At 50.1% G+C, this 17,373-nt stretch overlaps 1 pseudogene across 1 annotated transcript; it reads right to left on the bottom strand.

The window, feature by feature from the left end:
* Window positions 1–681: 681 nt before the first annotated feature.
* LOC148898489 (plasma membrane calcium-transporting ATPase 1-like) lies at window positions 682–16,035 on the bottom strand (annotated as a pseudogene). Its single transcript, XR_016114899.1, has 21 exons — window positions 15,780–16,035; window positions 13,854–14,158; window positions 12,319–12,516; window positions 11,979–12,236; window positions 11,029–11,154; window positions 10,733–10,915; window positions 10,641–10,667; window positions 8,876–9,022; window positions 8,326–8,540; window positions 7,945–8,187; window positions 7,341–7,582; window positions 6,890–7,124; window positions 6,039–6,218; window positions 5,873–5,960; window positions 2,947–3,053; window positions 2,633–2,824; window positions 2,257–2,470; window positions 1,961–2,172; window positions 1,782–1,889; window positions 1,520–1,708; window positions 682–1,326 (listed from the first exon to the last, which is right to left on the bottom strand). The product of XR_016114899.1 is annotated as a plasma membrane calcium-transporting ATPase 1-like (transcript).
* Window positions 16,036–17,373: the final 1,338 nt, after the last annotated feature.

Genomic DNA, 17,373 nt, shown 5'->3' with positions numbered 1-17,373 from the left:
AGTTTAGCTGGTGTATATAATATAGTGTCACTTTACATTATAAACACTGGACTACAGTGTTTATTTTATTTTTTATCAAAACTGTGTGCAGAGGTGAGGCACACAGTTCTCCTGCCTCATGACAGGGGGCGCTGGTGATTACAGAGATTCTTGCGCCTCCTCGGCTGCAGAATAATAGAATTAGTGACAGCAAGCTACAGTTAGCAAGTGAAGTGCAACCATCCAGTAATTTTTTCGTGTTGCTTGGCCTCATTTTGCAGTATTATGATTATGTGAAATAACGCACACCTCGTTGGTGTTTTTCGATGATCTCCTTCTGCTCAACCGCCATTTTCTTTTGTGTCCTCTTCGTCTTAACACTAGCCTGTGGTGGGGTCATTTTCGGTCCCGGAATAGCAAATGTACTCCACTTGATAGAAAACCACATCTGCACTCAAAGGCGGTATGGAAAACTACTGTAGTTCGCCGTGTCGACCGTGTGGTTTGGTGTTCTTCCGCCGAAAACTAGCCCGCCAGCCATTATGGCACTCCGCGTGTTTCCCGAAAACTACTTCGTACGGCCAGATTATATTCTCTCGTGAATTGAATGTTCGTAAGGCAAAAAGTTCGTTGGCTAAAGCGTTCGTAAGCCGAGGTATCACTGTATAAAAATGAAACTACGAATGAAAGTGAATATGTGTTGAAGGATGAAAGATTTATTGTGTTTACCTTGCAATTTTTGAATGCAAATAAGAAGATAGTTTTGATTGTGAAAACCAGGAGCTAATTTCCATGTCTTCTTCTCCAAAACTCACAAGACAATGTACAACAAAGACACCAAGCAACCTGAACGCCTACAAACACGAGATGACAAACTCATCCCGTTAACATCTAAACGATTCTTCTGATGAACATCAAGTCACCTTCCGCTAAAGCACACCAGCCAGAGTTCCTGGCGCCAAAACCACCGCCGCCCGGTGGCCATTTTCCTGCTCGGCTTCCTTCAGAGCGACGTTTCCAGGCTGTGCAGAGGGCTCCCGGAGCAGGGCGGCGCCCCCGCGCAATTGGCCGACCCCAAAGCCGAAGCCCTGACCTGAGGGGTCCGCCGGTCCTCGAGGAGCTGCTGCTGCTGCTCCGGGGGGCGTCGTTGGCCATCGCCAGCGAGTCGCGCTTGGCGGGCGCCTCGTCCTCCGCCTCCGCTTCGTCGATGAGCGGGATGTGAGGCTCCGAGTCGTCGATGCGGAACTCCGGGTGGCTCATGAAGTTGTGGATGGAGCTGCGCAACTCGGGGGTCTCCAGGTTTTCGTACGGAGACACGCTGTCGCGGAAGGCGTTCACCACCCGGATCTGCAAAGAGCAAAAACTTGGACACTGACTCAAAAGAGTTTTTGTTACACATGTGCTCAAACCGGAAGCTTGTCGTGAGGGAAGAAACGAAGCAAGCAAGGGAGGAAGGAATGAAGAAATGAAAGGAAGGAAGGGAGGAACCATGTCAGGAAGGAAGCAAGGAGGAAGCGAGTAAGGAAGACCGAAGGCCAACCTGCGTCTGTATGCGCTGCAGGCCTCTGCACCACAGCACTTGCCCCCTCCTGAGCTCCATCTCGGCGTGGTCGATCTCGTCGGGGTCCTTCATCTCCTCCAGCTCCTCCTCGGGGATCTCCTCCTGCTTGGTGCCGTGGCCCGCCGTCTTCAGGAACTTCAGCCGGCGGGTGGGCACGCTGGACACCATCTGCGAGGGTGCAAAGGGCCGCTCAGCCGCGTCGCAGTCGGGCGGTTCGGAGGCCGCCGCCCTCGGACCTCACCTGGCCCCACAGGAGGCTGCCCAAGCCCAGGAACACGCACCACAGCCACTGCTCCACGCTCAGCCCGGCGCAGCTGAAGGGCTTGCCGCCAAACTGCACGATCAGCACCTGTTCCGCAACCGACCGGCTCTTTGCTTTCGCTAACGCGACTGCCGCCCGGGCGGATCTGCGGCACCCACCTGAACGAGGAAGGTGCCGAGGACGATGGAGCAGAAGACGGGGTTGTTGAGGACGCCGTCAAAGACGTTCCTCTCGCCGTGGATCTTGCGTGCGTTGAGCTCGTTGAAGAGCTGCATCAGCACAAAGGTGTTGAACACCACCGTGTAGTGCTCCGACGGCGGCGCGTGCAGCGGCGCGTCGCGCCCGCAGTCCACGTCCAGCAGCCGCTCGCCTGGGCCCAAACAATTTGCGCCGCCGGGACCTCGGCAAGGTCGCTCTTTGGAATGTGGCGGCTCGACGGGCGCTCGCCACTCACCGGCGAAAAGCAGCGTAAAGATGACGGCCAGCTGGTAGACGGCGTGGCCCAGGATGTTCTTCATCATGGTGCGCGAGATGAGCGGCTTGCCGCGTCCGTAGGGGCTGCGCAGCAGCAGCGCCTCGGTGGGCGGCTCGGTGGCCAGCGCCAGCGAGGCGAAGGTGTCCATGATCAGGTTGACCCACAGCATCTGCACCGCCTTCAGGGGCGAGTCCTGCCGGGATGAGGGGGCGTGAGATGAGCGACGACGGAGCGCCGTACGCGTGGACGGAGCGCCGTCCGCCAGGACGGAGCGCCGTACGCGAGGACAGAGCGCCGTACGCGAGGACGGAGCGCCGTACGCGAGGACGGAGCGCCGTCCGCGCGAACGTCCCACCTGCGTGACGCAGGCGCCGGTGAAGGCCACGATGACGGCCACCGCGTTGACGGTGAGCTGGAACTGCAGGAACTTGGAGATACTGTCGTAGACGTTGCGGCCCCACATGACCGCCTTGACGATGCTGCTGAAGTTGTCGTCCGTCAGGATGATGTCCGACGCCTCTTTGGCCACATCCGTCCCGGCGATTCCCTGCCATGCAACCCGCGCGCCGCCTCCCGTCAGTTCAGTTGAGCGCCTCGGCTTTTTCACGGGAAGGTCCGCGGTCGGTGGGGGTACTGGCCCGGCGGCGAAGGGATTTTTTGGCCGGTTACCATGGCGAAGCCCACGTCGGCCTTCTTGAGGGCGGGCCCGTCGTTGGTGCCGTCTCCGGTGACCGCCACGACTTGCCTCTGCTCCAGCACCGAGCTGTCGATGATGCCTGAAAAACAAAAGATGCGGTGGGAGCCTGAAGGAAAACCTGCTCCGGAGTACAATGCTGTGAATGCAAAGATATGAGACAATGTCTTTTCATCAATGGATGCTACAGCTTCCTGTTTGCTTTCAACATTTAGCTTGTAGCAGACGTGCATCTTTCCCTACATTACATCACAAAAGGTTGAGTGACGGCCTAGCTAGCTTTCTGTTAGCTATCTATTAGCTAGCCAGCTTTCTCGCCGAGTTACTTAGCTATCGAATTAGCTAGCTAGCTTTCTATCTGAGTTACTTCTGGGTTGAGTGAAGGCCTAGCTAGCTATCTGTTAGCTATCTATTAGCTAGCCAGCTTTCTCGCCGAGTTACTTAGCTATCGAATTAGCTAGCTAGCTTTCTGAGTTACTTCCGGGTTGAGTGAAGTCCGAGCTAGCTATATGTTAGCTATCTATCAGCTAGCTAGCTTTCTAGCCCAGTTATTTAGCTATCAAATTAGCCAGCTAGCTTTCTATCTGAGTTACTTCTGGGTTGTGTGAAGGCCTAGCTAGCTATCTGTTAGCTATCTATTATCTAGCTAGCTTTCTATCAGAGTTACTAAGCTATCGAATTAGCTAGCTAGCTTTCTATCTCAGTTACTTCTGGGTTGAGTGAGGGCCTAGCTAGCTATCTGTTAGCTAGCTAGCTTTCTAGCCGAGTTACTTAGCTATCGAATTAGCTAGCTAGCTTTCTATCTAAGTTACTTCTGGGTTGAGTGAAGGCCTAGCTAGCTATCTGTTAGCTATCTATTAGCTAGCTAGCTTTCTAGCCGAGTTATTTAGCTATCGAATTCGCTAGCTAGCTTTCTATCTGAGTTACTTCTGGGTTGTGGGAAGGCCTAGCTAGCTATCTGTTAGCTATCTATTATCTATCTAGCTTTCTATCAGAGTTACTAAGCTATCGAATTCGCTAGCTAGCTTTCTATCTCAGTTACTTCTGGGTTGAGTGAGGGCCAAGCTAGCTATCTGTTAGCTATATATTAGCTAGCTAGCTTTCTAGCTAAGTTACTTCCGGGTTGAGTGAACGCTGGCGCGTGTGGCTGCCGCTGCTCACCCACAGAAAAACTTATCCTGTGACTGTAAAGTGACCTTGAGAGTTTTGAAAGGTGCTTAGAAATGACATGAATTATTATTCTTATTAAATACAGTGATACCTCGGCTTACGAATGCTTTAGCTCACCAACTTTTCGCCTCACAAACATTAAATTCGCGAGAATATAATCTTGGCATACGAACTAATTTTTGGGAAACACGGAGCGCCACAATGGCTGGTGGACTAGTTTTTGGCGGAAGAACACCAAACCACACAGTCGAATATCGCCACGGTAGCCGGCGGCCTAGTTTTCGTCACCCCCTTTCTTTGAGTGCAGATGTGGTTGACAGCACGCTATCTTTCCACTCCCATATAAATAACTTAACCCGATCTGCGTACTTCCACCTACGCAACATCAATCGTCTTCGCCCGTCTCTCACTCCTCACACCACTGCTATCCTCGCTCATAGTCTTGTCACCTCCCGGATTGACTATTGCAATTCACTTCTCTTTGGTGTCCCTCAGAAACTTCTCCACAAACTTCAACTCGTCCAGAATTCGTCAGCCCGGATCATCACCAGAACCTCATCCTTTCACCACATCACCGCCGTCCTCCAAGAGCTCCACTGGCTCCCGGTCAAATATAGAAGCAACTTTCAAATTCTTCTTTATACATTTAAAGCTATCCGTAACCTTGCCCCCCATACCTATCTGACCTTCAAATTTCTATTCCCTCTCATTCCCTCAGATTCTCTTCTTCCCTCCCCATCCGTGTGCTCCCCCCTGCCCGTCTCAGCACGATGGGGACAGGGCTTTCAGCTGCTCTGCCCCCAAACTCTGGAACTCGCTTCCTCCCAACATTGGTAACATCGATTCTCTTCTCACTCATCTCAAAAGCCACCTATTTAAAATTGCATTTTCTGTGTAGCTCTCTCTCTTGTTTCTATTTATAATTGTATTTTATTTATTGCATTTTATTTGTTATTATATTTTATTTATTATCGTACCTATGCTTGTCTGTGACTGTAGTGTCCTTCAGAGCTTTGAAAGGCGCTTAAAATGTCATGTATTATTATTATTATCTGGCTAGTTAGCTATCGAGCTGGCTAGCTAACTGGCTATCTATTAGCTATATAGCTATCTAGCTGGAAAGCTATTTAATTGCGAGCTATTGGCTATCTATTAGCGAGGTAGCTAGCTATTTGAGTTACTTCCAGGTTGAGTGAACACTGGCGCGTGTGGCTGCCGCTGCTCACCCACAGGAAAACGTATCCTGTCGTAATCCTGACTGTAAAGTGACCTTGAGAGTTTTGAAAGCCGCTTATGAATGAAATGTATTATTATATTGTTGTTGCTTCAACCATCACAAAGGTCAAGAAAACTACTTTATTATATAGTACAGTTTATTTCTTTAATTACAATACAATAGCACATTCATTAGACATAAAATAAGGTCTGTTTTGTGTAGTTTTAAGGCTTATTTAGTAGAAAATGATATTTGATGGGGACCTGGGAACGGATTATTCTCATTTTAAAGGTTTCCTATGGGAAATAAATGTTTGGCAGATGAACTTTTCGCCTTTCTGGGAACCAATTAAGTGTGTAAACTGAGGTATCACTGTCCTTGATAATTTCCCTCGCAAAATTCAATTGATCCTTTTGTCCACAATTTCAAGGGCCAAGGGGAATTCATTGAGGGTCCATCGCACTCAGACGACATCACAAGAAGGTGTCATGTCGCATTCTTTTTTTTCCCCTTACCTTTGACGAGGGTGTGCTTGTCAGTGGGCGACGAGCGAGCGAGGACTCGCAGTTTGGGCCAGATCTTGTCGATTCTCTCCTGCTCGATCTGCGACAACAACAGCAAAAGTGGACTCGACTGGCGTGCGTGGGGTCGGGGGGGGGGGGTGTCGGATCGGGTACGGACCTCGCCCAGCTGGTTGCGTATGCGTCTGTTGAACTCTTTCCCCTCCAGGCACAGGAAGTCGGCGCCGGGCTGCAGGATGCCGCACTTGCTGGCGATGGCGCGCGCCGTGTTGATGTTGTCTCCCGTCACCATGCGCACCGTAATGCCCGCCCGCTGGCACTTCCTGATGGCGTCCGGCACCTGATGACAGGCAGTCAGCCACCAGGCAGTCAGGAGACTCAACTCCCTCCCAGCACTGCCTCCCCTGCCCCTTCCCACTGCCACACTCACCGAACTCTGAGTACACGCTACACGCTGTACTATCATCCTGAACTCTATTTTTTTCTTTTTTTCTGCACGACCTCACCTCAACCGTTTTTGTTTTGGCATTATTACACTACGTCACTATCTCACTTTACATTCACAATCTTCATGAATTGTCTGTTGTCAATTGTCTGTCTTTTTTTTGCCACATTCTAACTGCCTTGCACGCTGGGTCCGAGAGGACATTAATTTCATCTGTGCTGTATGTCATGCATATAAGCATATTTGACAATAAAGCTGACTTTGACTTTGACATCACAGGACCATTCCGGAACTTTGTCATATGCAACCGAATAGCCTCATTGGCGCAAATAGACGTCACCACGTATCTTCAGGTCAAATCTACCCCATGAAAGAATGAACTCTCCTCTTTCGACCCGGAAAACACTTGACTGAATTCCGTTCTCTGCTAACCAGCGGTGTAACACAAAAATACACCATGGCTTTGCGCATCGAGTACCTACCAAACAAAAACCGTGACTTGGGTGCTAAGGGGGGGGGGGGGGCGCGGAACACCCAGAAAAGCAGCCGGGTTGTCTCTCACACACCTCAGGTCTGACGGGATCCTCGATGCCGACCACGGCGATGCAGGTGAGTCCAGTCAGGACGTCGGTCTCGTCGTCCCAGTCGGGCTGGTCGGTGGGGCCAAAGTCCCGGTAAGCCAGGCAGATGGTCCTCAGGCCCTCGGACGCCATGGGCTCGATCACCGTCTTCATCAATTTCTCCCGGTCGCGAGGCCTGAAGGCTTTGGCCACGCCGTTCTCCGTCAGGATCTTGCAGCACCTGCGGGGACGGACCAGGCGGTCACGGGGAAGTCGGGGCCGAACAGGGGGGACGTCGCTCGCGAGACTGTCAAGTTTCCACCACGGTCCCCAGGAAATCAAGTCGGGTCACGGCTCGGACCAAGCGGTTTCGCTCGGTCAAACCGCGCACACGCCCGCCCGAACGCCCCTTGGTATGCAGTACACGTCTTTTTCTGAGGTCGCACGGGGGACCTACTTCCTGAGCAGGATCTCGGAGGCTCCTTTGCTAAACATGCGGTAGCCGCCGTCGTGGTTCCGGAGCACGGTGCTCATGGACTTCCTGACCGAGTTGAAGGTGTACACCTTGAAGAGCTTCTCCTCGGGGATCTCATTGCGAATGCTCTGGTAGTCCCGTCGCAGGTCCAAGCTCAGTCCCAGTAAGGCACATTCGGTCTTGTTGCCCACTTGGCGAGGGAGACCGCCCTCCTTGTCGGGGGGCTGTGGGAAGTCAAGAACCCAGAATCAACTCAAGAAGTAGGTGACCCTGTTTCTTTGTCACTCGGTCGGTGCACAACATGTTGGCACTGGCATCGCCGCATGAAAACTTGGTTGTCACGCAGCATGCTCTCCGAGTATCATATCCCAGTGCCTTGCCAGAATGACGCCTTGGCAAGAGATCTTTCGGCGTTCGATCAAAGATTGACATTGGGACGGCATCCAAGCACAATCTTAGCATAGTGTTGTAACAAGACATGGAAGCGTGACAATCCTCAACACCTGGATCCTGGTTGAGTGTCTCTTTGAACTCGGGCGACATCCATCCAACTGAGCTCAAAGGTCCTGAATTTTTAACATCTCACCATAATCTTGGTGGTGTAGGCGCAGTTGACCCCGATCCCAAGGACCAGCAGGTCTAAGATCTTGGCGGGCACCAGGCCGGGCTCAGGCACCTTCTTGTGGTAGCAGCCGGCCACGTAGGCCTGCACCACCGTCATGCGGTTCATGGTCAACGTGCCGGTTTTGTCGGAGCAGATGGCCGTGGCGTTGCCCATCGTCTCGCAGGCGTCCAGGTGGCGCACCAGGTTGTTGTCCTTCATCATTTTCTACAAAGAAAACAAAGGGACCTTTGGGAATTCCAAAACAGTGCATTGGAATTTGTTGCGGCCAAATGAGATGTTAGGACGGAACGGAAATAGACTCTCATGTCCCTGTGTAGGCTATGAAGAAGGAGGGTGAGAAACCTTGACAGAGTAGGCCAGCGAGATGGTGACGGCCAGAGGAAGTCCTTCGGGCACAGCTACCACCAGCACGGTCACACCGATGATGAAGAACTTGACCAGGAACTTGATGTAGATGGGAACGCACTCGGCGGTCCAGGGAATTCCCTGAATGCAGAAGGTGTCCACCAGGAAGCGAACGATGAGGATGATGACGGTCAGCGTGGACATGAAGAGGCCTGGAGATGGAAAAGGTGTGAAAGAGGCTCCAATTCTTCAGTGTGAGAATTTTCAAAACAATTCTTGGCGGTTTGTCGAGGAAGTAACCCTTGAAACGCCCCTAAAATGGCAACCCGAGCCAAAACGGCAGACTTCCTGAGCCATTGAATCTTCTTCTGAATCTTCAAAACCTCATTGGAGGGCCCTCGGATGGCAGATTTGTCAAGAACGGTCTCTTGGTACTGACTAGTGGCTCTACCCCTGTCAACCTTGTCCACCTCACGTAGCGTTGTGAAGTGAAAGTCCTCAGTCGGCTGAATTTTGATGGCAAAGTTTTGGACCGAGCAATCTGTACCTGCTTTGCCGATCTGGACGGCCAGTTTGGTCAGCTTCCCTTGAAGGACCGACTTCTCCTTCTTCCTCAGGTTGCTTTTCTTCTTCTCTGGTTCCGCGTCGTCGTTGAGTGGCTCCATCTCTGGGGCCGCGCCATCTTTGCTCTTCCCTGCCAGAAAAAACACCCGATGACGGAGAGTCCTGATGTTTTGGTCACTCGGTGCGCTCGCAAAGGAACAAAATACAGTGATACCTTGGTTTCCTAACTCAATTGGTTCCCAGACAGTGTGTAAGGTGTGTATCCCAAACATTAATTTCCCATAGGAAACCATTAAAATGAGAACAATCCATTTCCAGGTCCCCATAAAACATCATTTTCTACTTTCTAATTTTCTAAGCCTTAAAACGACACAAAATATACCTTATTTTATGTATAATAAAAGTGCTATGGTATTGTAATTAAAGAAATAAACTTCACTGTATAATAAAGTCATTTTATTTACCTTTGTGATGGTCGTTGATGGCTTGATGGAATGGAGTGGCCATCATGATTCCTTGTAAGCATTGGCAGCTTTATTGTCAGAACTGGCTGCCTCACCGTGACGAATGACACTATGAATCCCTGTACGACGCTTAAAGTTCTCGAACCAGCTGTGGCTAGCTTTGAAATCATCAATGGATGACAAACTTCCAGGTTGCCTCTTGACGATATCCGAGTGAAGTTGCCGTGCTTTCTATGCGATCATTTTACCTAGTTCCTCATCAATTGTGTTGTGTTTAGCTGGGTTGATAGCCCAGACATCAAGTGTACAGATGGCTTGTGCAGGTTATTTGTGGAGCCTGATTGATGGGATATTTTAGCCTTGCAGTCTCCACTCTGCCTTATCAATGAAGTTAAAACGAGTCCAAATTTCACAGTGTTTTCTATCAATTTTCTCTCTCTCTCTGTCGTCTGCCTATCTATTTTTATTTGCAGCTCTGTGTTTCTCTAACTCCCCTCCCCCCAGTGCTGCGTTCTTGACCAATCACGTGCACCTTTATCGAAGACTGGTGGCGGGGAATAGAGGACAAAAAATAGTCGGCTGCCATTTCCTTGTTAGCAGAACGGGCTCGTTCGCGAACAACACATCACGCCACATTGTGGCGCTCCGTGCGTATCCCGAAAAATAGTTTGTATGCCAAGATTAAATTCTCGTGAATTGAACGTTCGTAAGCCGAAAAGTTCGGTAGCCAAGGCGTTCGTAAGCCGAGGTATCATTATCATGGAACCGCTGCGGCTCGTTGCGTTTTGGGAGCAACACACCTCAAAAGGTGGCCTGGGTTATTGGTATATGGGCTAACCGGGTATGACCTGGGGGTATGCCCTGGGGGTGGGGTGGGGTGCGTGTCTTGATCCCAACAGGTTATCAGTGGACGTGAAGAAGCAGCAGTAGCACCAGCAGTAGGCCCGTCGGCATAGAAGAAAGAAGCTGCTGAGCTTAAGCAAGCTAATCTGCTTGCTCCTAATCACCATCAACAGAGTCAGGAGCACCTGCTGGGGGGGTTGGGGCTGTCTTTCTAGAGGGGAGGGATGACGGATGCCATGTGGTCCACGAGCACCCCTGGAGCCTGACCAACCACAGACAACGACAAAGTCCGTTGGCCTAACTGACAATGGATTGGATTGACTTCCTTCAGAAAATGGACGGTTGGTCGAGCGTTTGGATTGACAGACGCTGAATGACAGGTTGGAACTTAGAAGTTGGATGTGGTTGGAGGCCGTCGGTGTCGGGCGCAGTCACTCTCACCTTTCTTGCCTTTTTCCTCCTTTTTACCTGCGAAAAGGAAACCGGGTCGTGAGCCGCGGCCTTATGAAAAATGGCGAACCGCGAACCCGTACTTTTCTTCTCTCTCTTTTTGCGCTCTTCCTTCCGCTTCCTCTTCTTCTCCTTCTCGGTTTTGTCATCGTCTCCGTCGCTGCCTTCCTCGCCGGCGCCAAGCAGCGCAAAGATGATGCCGGTCTGAGAGTTGACGCCCACCGCTGTCACCACCATCTTGCCCGAGCCCTCCATCACATGAGTGCCTGGCCGAGTACGCGGCGGATACAGTTGAAGGCCCGAGGCGATTCAGGTGAGCCAAACCAACCATCGGATCGCCTTCATCGACTTGGACGAATGACCTGAATAGGGGCAGCACCTGAAAGCAACATGGGATCTTTGTCGGCACTCTTTTTGACGTGGTCCGACTCTCCGGTAAGGGAGCTCTCGTCGATCTTCAGGTCGTTGCCCTGGATGAGGATGCCATCGGCGGGGAGGAGGTCGCCTGGAGAACATCAACAACAAGGCACAAGAACTATCATGAGAATCCTGGAAAAAGTCTCAATGGAGCTGGTCGGGAAATCAGGTCGGGAAGATGGTCGGTTATTTGGTCGGCTGCTCGGTCAGGATGAGATGATCGCTTGTCAGTTAGCAAGGTTGGGAGGAGAAGATGGTTGGCGAGGTAGTCGGTTGGTCAACTGGTGGTTCGTCTTGGGGTTGGACGGTCCGTCTTTCGGACAGTCGATTAGCAAATGACGCCGGTTGGGTCTTCTTAATTTGCTCAGGTGTCGCTTGCTTAGTCACTCAGTCAGTTGGTGAACAACTGGAGCAGTTTGTATGACTTTATTGGCCACTTTGCACAAGGTTCTATGGTTGACTGGCCAGTCAGTCAGTTAACTTCTGCAATGTGTTTGTTAGATCCTCATTTGGTGGTCTAGGAGCTTGATCCATTGGTCAACTGAGTGCTTGACGGTCATTGTTGGTTGTTATTTGGTCCGTCATTCAGTCCGTCGGGCTGTTTTTGGATGGTGGATTGATTGCTTGGTCAGTTGGTCAGCAAGTTAGTCACTCGGTCGCTGAGTAGTTTCAGTGGTCAGATCAATTTTCTTCACCTTGTCCTTCAGAAAGTTACTAATTTTGCTCAGCAGTAAGATGGTTGTTTGGTCGGTCGGTCTGTCCGTTGTCTTTTTCCAGTAGTCCTCAAGGGCTAATCGGTTGGCTAGTTAGTCATCAAGCTAGTTAGGTGGACACTTGGTGCACCTGTCACTTGTTAGTTCAGAGTTGGTTAATCAGTTAGCAGCATGCAAACTTTCGGCAACCCGGACTGACCATATTTGACGTGCGCGATGTCGCCCACAACGATGTCGGACACGTTGATGTGCGCCAGCTGCCCGGCGCGCAACACGCTAAACTTTTGCTCCTGCTCGATGCGACTCTGCAGGCCTCGGAATTGTTTCTCTTTGCTCCAGTCGTTGAAGGCCGTCACCAGCACCACGCAGACCACCGACAGCAGGATGGCCGCGCCCTCGATCCAGCCCGTCTCCGCCTCGCCATCGTCGCCCACGTCGCCCGCCGCGCTCCCACAACCTGCACGCCCGCGCCTTGACTCCTTGTGGACACTTTGGAAAAACGGGGATCTCGGGGCGGGTCAGAAGGAAAGCCAACTCACTATCCCTGTCGGCGTGCGGCGGTCGGTAGAAAGAAAGGCCGAGCGAAACGATGGCGGCCACTTCCAGGATGATGAGCGTCACATCCTGTAGCGCCTCCCACACTAACTGCACAAAGGTTTTTGGCTTCTTCGGGGGGATCACGTTGGCGCCAAACGCCTTCCGCCGACGCTCCAGGTCCTCCCATGAAGCATCCAGACCTCAAAGCGCACAACACAAACACACAAAATACATTCTTGACATGCTAAGACGTGACAAAGGCATGAATGATGGAGAAAGGATTGACTCGACTTGAGCCAACTGCTTGAAATGAAAGAAACCGGATTGGACACTGGCACCGGTTAGCCGCTCCAATTTCAAATCACTTTCCAGTTGAAGACCTTCTGGAAAAAGGGCCAAGTCGGCAAGATGGGATGTACCAGGTGTCCTTTTGATGGAACCCAAAGTGAGCAGATACAGTGATACTTGGGCTTACGAACGTAATTGGTTCCCAGAAAGTGTGTGTATGGCGAAAAGTTAATCTTTCAAACATTTATTTCCCATAAGAAACCATTAAACTGAGAATAATCCGTTCCCAGGTCCCCATAAAACATTATTTTCTACGAAATAAGCCTTAAAACCACACAAAATAGACCTTATTTTGAAAAAATGCGCTATTGTAATTAAAGAAATAAACTGTACTATATAATAAAATCGTACTTACCTTTGTGACGGTCGTTGATGTAGTTGCTTCTTTATGATATCCGAGTGAAGTTGGCGTGCTTTCTCGGCGATAATACCCTCACTTACACTGTCCCCTGCTAGCTACTTTTCGTTAATCTAAATCAACAGAAGTTTTTCAACCTCTTCTATTTCCTGAGACGGTTGCTTAGACAACACACAAACATCCTTGGCCACACGTAGCAACTTGTGGTAGTGGGATGCTAAATCACACAAACGCACACCTCGCTGGTGTTCTTCGATGATCTCCTTCTTCTGCTCGGCCGTCATTTTGTTTGGTGTCCTCTTGGGCTTAACACTAGCATGTGGTGGGGTCATTTTCAGTCCACAAACCATGTCGACACTGAGTGCACTCAAAGAAAGTGGGTGTGGAAAAGTAGTCCGGCAGCCAACGTGGCGCCATTTGACTGTGTGGTTTGGTGTTTTGGTTTTCCGCCGAAAACTAGTCCGGGGCGCTCCGTGTGGTTTGGTTCGTTTGCCGAAAACTAGTTCGTATGCCAAGATTATATTCTGGCGAATTTAATGTTCGTAAGGCGAAAAGTCCGTAGACTAAAGCGTTTGTAAGCCAAGGTATCACTGTACAGTGAGAACAATGTAGGCCCCAGAATTGAGCCGTGTGGGACACCACACTGTGGTCATTCGTGACTTCATTTGTGACCAATCAGGTGACCACAAAAGTTTACGTCATCTCAATAGGAGCCAACAATACTCTGACGGTGCGTCAGAGTCAAATAAATCCAGACCCAACTAGTCTACAGTAACAACTCTGTGCTCGGCATCATCTTGAACCGTACACAAACACTGAGCGGGTACTGACCTTCGAGGGCAGAGGTTCTGAGTCTGGCGCACAGTCCATCAACGTCTTGGTAGCTTTGTTGGATCCGGTCACGGGCGTCATCGCCCCTCAGTTCCATGAGTGAGCGCAGTTCCTGGAGCGAGCAGCTGAAGTCGGTATCCAGGTAGGCGGAGCGGCGGCGGCCACGCTTGCCGCCGCGGAAGAAGCTGTTGGCCATATCGCCTGGCGGCGCGGGCGGGCGGACGGCCCTTCTCAGAGGTCAAACTCAGAGGTCGCGCTCAGAGCTCAGTCTGGCGTGTGGCAGGGTGCTGGCACGGGCTCCGTGACTGTGAACGCATTTGGTGTTGTTTGAAGGCGTTACTGTCCAGATCAAAGATTTTACAGAACAATCTGGAGCAATTGCAAAGACATACAGTGATACCTTGGCTTACGACCTTAATTGGTTGTCAGACAGAGTGTGTAAGGCGAAAAGTGTGTATCTCAAACATCGATTTCCCATAGGAAACCATTAAAATAAGAATAATCTGTTCCCAGGTCCTACTTTCTAATTTTCTGAGCCTTAAAACTACACAAAATATACCTTATTTTAGGTATAATAAATGTGATATGGTATTGTAATTAAATAAATAAACTGTACGGGATAATAAAGTTGTTTTATTTACCTTTGTGAAGGTCGTTGATGGCTTGATGGAATGGAGTGTCCGGTTTCATCAGCATTAAACACTTGATGAGGAACGTAGCCTTCTTCTTCCACCATCTTGAGGAATGATCCCTTGTAACCTTTGGCAGCTTTATCGTCAGAACTGGCTGCCTCACCATGACGAATGACACTATGAATCCCTGTACGACGCTTAAAGTTCTCGAACCATCCGTGGCTAGCCTTGAAATCATCAATGGATGACAAACTTCCAGGTTGCCTCTTGACGATATCCGTGCTTTCTCTGCGATAATTTTACCTAGTTCCTCATCAATTATGTTCTGTTTAGTTGAGTTGATAGCTTTTTGCATCAAGTGTACAGATGGCTTGTGCGGGTTATTTGTGGAGCCTGATTGATGGGATATTTTAACCTTGCAGTCTGCCTTTGAACTATCAATAAAATTGAAACGAGTCCAAATTTCACTGTTTTCTATGCATTTTCTTACTCTCTCTCTGTCGTCTGCCTATCTATTTTTATTTGCAGCTCTGTGTTTCTGTAACCCCCCTCATCCAGTGCTGCGTTCTTGACCAATCACGTGCGGCTTTAACCGAAGACTGGGGGCGGGGAATAGAGAACCAAAGAAAAGTCGGCCGCCATTTCCTTGTTAGGAGAACGAGCTCGTTTGCGAACGATACATCACTCATTGTGGCGTTCCGTGTGTTCCCGAAAAATAGTTCGGATGCCAAGATTTGTCAACCGAAAGGTTCGTCAGCCAAGCCGTTCAGAAGCTGAGGTATCACTGTATTCGCTATTGTCGATTCTGTGGACTCGTCCGCCGGATTGTTCCCGATTTCCAACGGTGGGCAATTTTTGCCGCCTGTGACCTGCGGCGTAATCTGTGTCAATCAGTCAGCCTTAATCTGAGCCGGGACAAACGGAGGGCCACGACCAAAAGGGAGGGACGGTGCGGCGATGCGCCGATGCGGCTACGGCCATCGCGAGCTCACTACCAGCGCGGTTGGCTTGAAGGTGTTCACGTGCAACGAGGGGTTGGCCCCAGTCAGCAAGTGACACTGTTGCTTCTGGGTGACTAAGTGTACAGATGTTTATAAAATAAGAGCGCGTTATTTTCATTAGCATTTTTATGGATTGTGTTCAGGTAAACTCGCCGGACTATGTCAATATCAATGTCAGCATTTAGAGCGAAGGACAAAAGAAATCTTCCCTGAATAGCGCCGACAGCTGACCAGCACAAATAATGATCCACTGATAGCTAACAATCAATTGCGCTGAAGGTAGCGCTACTTACACAAACTTCCCCCATGGCCTCGGGTATCCAGCAGGAATTAGCGACGCCGAGCGACGTGGATCAAACACGCCCCACGGAGGCCCATAACCCAGCCGCCGCGTCTCAGGGTCCCCGAGCAGTCGCGTTGACCGGCGGCGGGAAAGTCGATTTGACCTTCAGCGAGCTCACTGCGGGCTGCTCTCCATGGCAGGACAAAAACAGAAGCTACAGGAGGGCTAAATGATTATCTGACGAAAGCCTCGCTTAATCTAATTAGACAATCTGTGGCCTCAGTCAACACCGACGCTCAGGCGCCGCCCAGCCATGGCAAGAGAAACGCCCACACACACACACCGGGGCTACATGGTCCAGGTGAACCTGGTCTACAGGTACTAGAACTACAGGGACCAGAAATTCCAACGACCTGGTCTCCTGGTATTGTGGATTAACGAATCATGTTTGGAAGGATCAACAGCTACGGTAGTTGTAAGGAGGCTAAAGGAACTTTGTCAACAAGAGCGAAAGGTACGGGGATTGGCTCAAATTCAGGTCTAGAGGCACTTGGTCTACTGGTGTTGGGATAAGACGGTGAAGTGCAGGGATGGCTATCGGGGTATCAGGGATCAGGTGTTTGTGGACAACAAATTGGGCTATTAAAGGACATAAAGGACTAAAAATAATGATTGTTATTGTAGTTTACATAGGACAATTTTGATTCGGACGTTAGCAAGCATCATGGACCTTGACATGCTTGATTTTCTTTTGCAGGCCGAATAAAATGACGTGGTGGGCCAGATTTGGTCCCCGCGCCTTGACTTGGACACCGGTGGTGTAACGATAATTGGTTCCGAGGGTATTGAGACACAGAGTCCTCAACTATCGGTAATACGGAGCAAGGAATCACATCTACAAGGATGAAAGCCAACATGTACCAAGACGACGGCAAGTTTGTCCACAAGTACAAGGGCTACTGAGATCGGGACTGCGCCGTCCAGGCCTACCGGGATTGGGCTAAAACGACTCGGTTGGGCGAATGACAAACGGCACCATCAAATTGGAATGAATAGCTATATGCTAATAATAATAATACATTTAATTTCTAAACGCTTTTCAAAACTCAAGGATCACAGGATTTTGTTTGTGTGGGCGAGCAGCGGCACCCATTCGCGCCAGCGTTCACGCTACCCGGAAGTAACACGAAGTAACAATAGCTATGTACTGCGCCAAGGCCCGAGTTATTTATTGTCCACAACAATAAATCATAAGAATTAACAATTAGCTGGCTAGCTGTTGGCTATCTATTAGCTATTTAATAGCTATCCATTAGCTTAGCTGGCTGGCTATTAGCTGTCTAGCTCGCTGGCTGTAAGCTGCCTAGTTGGCTAGCTGTTGGCTATCTGGCTATCTATTACCTATTTATTTGCTATCCATTAGCTAGCTAGCTAGCGTTCTATCTATTTGAGTTACTTCGGGGTTGAGTGAACGCTGGTGAGTGTGGCTGCTGCTGCTCACCCACAGAAAAACTTGATCCTGTGACTGTAAAGTGACCCTGAGAGTTTTGGAAGGCGCTTAGAAAGGAAATATATTTATTATTATTATTATTATTATTATTATT

The sequence above is a fragment of the Hippocampus bargibanti genome, linkage group LG05 (genome assembly GCF_051943395.1).
Source record: "Hippocampus bargibanti isolate YZ-2025 linkage group LG05, ASM5194339v1, whole genome shotgun sequence".
Lineage (NCBI taxonomy): Eukaryota > Metazoa > Chordata > Actinopteri > Syngnathiformes > Syngnathidae > Hippocampus > Hippocampus bargibanti.
This window is presented reverse-complemented; position numbering and strand designations above follow the sequence as displayed.